Source organism: Austrofundulus limnaeus, unplaced genomic scaffold, assembly GCF_001266775.1.
Source record: "Austrofundulus limnaeus strain Quisiro unplaced genomic scaffold, Austrofundulus_limnaeus-1.0 Scaffold540, whole genome shotgun sequence".
Taxonomy (NCBI): domain Eukaryota; kingdom Metazoa; phylum Chordata; class Actinopteri; order Cyprinodontiformes; family Rivulidae; genus Austrofundulus; species Austrofundulus limnaeus.
Window position 1 is genome coordinate 169509 of NW_013952942.1, and position 4428 is coordinate 173936.

The 4428-nt window shown below is 38.3% G+C and overlaps 1 protein-coding gene across 1 annotated transcript in view; it reads right to left on the minus strand.

The window, feature by feature from the left end:
* The window catches only part of LOC106530627 (tumor necrosis factor ligand superfamily member 10), a gene marked incomplete at its 5' end in the record, with an annotated part of 71077 nt that overhangs the window by 41716 nt on the left and 24933 nt on the right, over window positions 1-4428 (minus strand).

Consider the following 4428-nt stretch of genomic DNA (forward strand, 5'->3'; position numbering starts at 1 on the left):
GTATGGCAGACTTTATCCAAGCGCACAGACTTAAACAAAAGAGGGCCATTGCATAGCATAATCGCTAAAAATAAAGGACTTTACTTAAAAAGTATTCATATTTCATGTATTATATTACTGCATTTGGCCCACAGCCATGGATAGATTTTCATTTTGGCCCTCTCAGGGAAAATGTTTGGGCACCCCTGATTTAGACAAATAATCAAAGTGTAGTGGTGAGGGCAAAACAAGTCAGATGTAAAAACTGGTACAAAAAACAGCTCCATTCTTGTTCTGGTTTCTAATGCATAAAGTCTATTTACGGTAAATAAAACAGTGGTCTATGTCATTGTCTCTTAAGACTGCTACCTTAAGTCCACACAAATACTAAAAATCAGGACAAAACTGTGCTTCTATTCTGCAGCTTTCCATCTGACACAGTCTCAATTTAAAACTGGGTAGTGTGGAATTCCCAGATTTAAACTGCATGAGATGCTTCATTTAAATTCATATGCAGATTAATCTCACTCCTCTGCCAGCTGAGAGTCATTAGGGTCTTTGTTTGTTTGTTTGGCTTACACAGATGCTTTGGACACATGCATCAGTGCCACCCCAATGACTCTTCATTGGAAAAGAAGTGAGCTTAACCCTCTGTTATGTTCGTTTCTGAAGAAAAGCCATATTGTTCCTGTGTCAGTTTGTCCTGGGGAATGTTTAATCATGCAATAATGTCAGAAACTAAAACAGATCACCCAAAACATTGTTGTGTCTGATTATTGACTCCATTACTGACCATTTCAATCAATATTTGTGTGTTGATGTTTTATCAATAATTCACTAATTTCTCATTAAAAAATGCACATTACATTTTTTATATCCACTAAAAGAATCTACACACACAAAAACAATGGTTATACGTGAAATTATTTTTTTTAGATTTATTTTTTTACATTTTGATCTATGTAGATGTGGGGGGAGCGGGGTGCAAATATGTTAAATGAACCATTTTCATTTTATATGTTAATTATACTTGTTAAAACCAATGGAAAATGTATCACACTGAAAAAAAAATTGTATAACTATTTTTAAAACATTTTAAAACTTTGACAAATGTCGATTTGACCTGCAACATATTAGTTAATCTGCATGAGAATCTACACAAAATTCTCATCAAAAGGTTTGAGTTTAAACCAGAGATGCAAATGAAGCAGAAGATCTTGTGTAGAACTGGCCGTTAATGTTTCCTACTTTAAACTGCTGGCTTCAGCTGAACTTGAGAAACCTACTGGGGAAATATTTTAGACATTTGAGTTAGATGTCCTATTGTGGGAAAACATTTTTAAAAACCGGCTCCTGGAGTGATTAAAGCTGTCAGAAGGTGTAGGCTAGGTCCCACATGAGGGCAAAATGCCAGTTTATGCTATGCCATGGTGTTTTGTTCACTTAAAACAAGTCTTTGTCTCAACAGAACTGGTCTTTCTATTCTGGGCAACCACGGGCAAACTTTCCTATTAGTACATGCCATTACTGTAACACTACAGGTAGAGGTCTCGAATGCCAATACAATGGATTTTTGCATTTTTGAAATGTTTTAAAATACATCTTTATTGCTCATTATGCACAGTTTATCTGTTTTAATAAATAGAAACTTCATCTAGCAAACAAAAACCCAGGATTTGTATTTATTTTGGATGATTTTTTGACATACATGTTAAATGTCACTAATGAAAATCAAAGCGTTGATTTTCCTTGAAACGTCTTTCCTTTTTTTGGGGGGCAATTAACTGACTTCAGTCTTCAGTGGTGCCTGCATCACATATTTGTTTGCGTAGAGCTGTTGGGAAACAAAGAGTAAATGTGAGTTTTTCAGACCAGTGCAGACATGCAAACCTCCAGAGATGGGGGGAGCTTCTTCATCACCGTCATGCCCTGAGAGCATGCATCTGGAAGAGCTCCACAGTTCTCGTTCAAAACCTCCCCCTCCTGCTGAGCGTTCCTCTGACTGCTCACCATCTGACACTCAAATCCTCTCTGCCAATTCCTGAAATTGCAAAACTTGCTGCTCTAAGTATCTTTTTGAGAATAAGTTATACCCCAAAGCTTGAACATGCACAAATTAATACAATTACAAAACTCCCAGCCTAGGCTTTCAAAATTCAAAACTAAAATCTTAAAAGACGGTGATCCATGTAAAGACATGATTAACTGCTTTTTATTCTCAGTCTGAAGTCAGAGAAAGGTTATCATTATATCTCAAAAGACGTGAATTTTATGTGGTTGAGCTTGTCTGCTCAAGAATTTATTTAAATTTCAGAGCAGGATGATACAAATGAATAATCTTCCCCTTGAGTCCTGAACCATCTGTAAACCTCCACTGTTCAAAAGCCAACAAACAGCTAACAAATCCAACAAACACTTGTTACATGAGATATTACTCATCTCAGGGGTGTTGTTTAGCGGCGCGATGGATTGGTGGTTAGTATTGTTGCCTCACAGCGAGAAGATTTTGGAACCAATCCYTGGTTCAGACCTGGGGTTTGTCTGTGTGGAGGCAGAATGTTCTCCTGTTTGTGTGGGTTTTTTTTCTTTTTTCGGGTACTCTGGTTTCCTCCCACAGACCCAAAACATGAACTTCAGGCCCAGGCCTCCCTTGTGGAAGAGATCTGTGATCTCAAGGTTAATAAATAACAAATAAGCAAATAAATTCCTTGTCAGGCATCAAAAAAGATTATTTAAAACTATCTGATATCAAAAAATGAAAGAATGGCGGCCAAGTCATTTTCTTTCTTTTTTTTTTTTACACAAACCACACTTTAAGGCTTATGCCAAATTAAAGGCAGCCTTAAAGATCTCTCTTCCTGGTATTTTTGGAGTGTCCTGTTTATAAGGTTAGGGTTAAAATAAGGATGCAAATGATTTTACTGAACCTACACTTCTGGTAGGAAGTTGGTGCATCTCTTTGTTTGAATTTGTGCTGAATTTAGGTTCCCTTACACATAAAACTGACATTTTGATTTTTACATTGAATTATTTTGTTTTATTAATATTAAACATTTATTTCACCAGGAAAATCCCATTGATATTAAGAATCTCTTTTGCAAGGGAATCCTGGCCAAGACTGGCAGCGGTACACAGAGGTTACAAAACTTATGAAACAGTTGGTGGCTATTCTGCCCTGAATACGCCAGATCTTTTCTGATTTCAGAAACTAAGCAGGGATGGGCCTAGTTAGTACAGTATTTGGATGGGAGACCACCTACCAGGTGCTGTGAAACCAATCTAGGAGTTGTGCCCACAAGAGAAAACCTTTGACTGTCATAGATCACCTTCTTTGAAGGATGACAAAAAAAGGAAGATGGACMAATTTTTCCAGAAACAAGCATGGTCTATTAATTTTAAATTCTTAATAATGGATGGATGGATAATAGACCTTTAGTGTGAGTGAGTGGATTGCTGGTCCACTGGTAACCTGTCCACAGCATGACCCGCCGTTTAACTCTTGATTTTTAGACAGAYGCAAATCTACCACGACCCTGAAAACAGGTTCAGAACAGGAGTTCAGATAAGTGTTTAGCACTGCTTCTGAACTGTACAGAGGATGTAAAAAAAGGGAATGAAAAAACTTGATATGGTAAATACATTAGAACTTTCTGAAGGGTGAGTGTTTTTAAATGTCTACAAACTTTTTTCAAATTCTATTTATAACCCTCGTTCCTCAGATATACCYCCTTTTTTTGTGAAAACAGACAGATTAGAAAGTGATCTACCTAAAATCCTTTCTTTTGGTTTGTTTTTCCCTGTCTCTCCTAGCAGTCCATACCAGACTGGATGACTGAGCTCCTGCGATACCGATGCCGGCTCTCTCAGGAAGTTGCAGACAATGCTGCACTGTTCCCTCCTGTGYATGTGTGTGTGTGTGTGTACATATGTATTTTGTGTGTGGCGTGCACTTTGTGTGTATGTGTAACCGAGTGGCTGTGTTTGGCTTTTGCAGGACACCAAGCCCTGAAAAAAATATCTCAGTGGGCCACTTGGAAAGCTAGCAATAATTTAGATTTTTTTATGTCTCTCTCTCTCTGCATGTGTGTGTGTGTTTGTGTGTGTGAGTCGGGGGGTTCTGGGAGTTCCTTAGTAGTGCAGAACTCATTTGAGAGGATTAGGAAGAGGAGAAGCAGCCATGTAACACAAATCCAAAAGAGTAGATTTCAGGAAGAAGTGCGTGTGTGTGTGTGTGTGTGTGTGTGTGTGTGTGTGTGTGTGTGTGTGTGTGTGTGTGTGTGTGTGTGTGAGAGTCGGGAGGTTCTGGGAGTTCTTTAGTAGTGCAGAACTCATTTGAGAGGATTAGGAAGAGGAGAAGCAGCCATGTAACACAAATCCAAAAGAGTAGATTTCAGGAAGAAGTGTGTGTGTGTGTGTGTGTGTGTGTGTGTGTGTGTGTGTGTGTGTGTG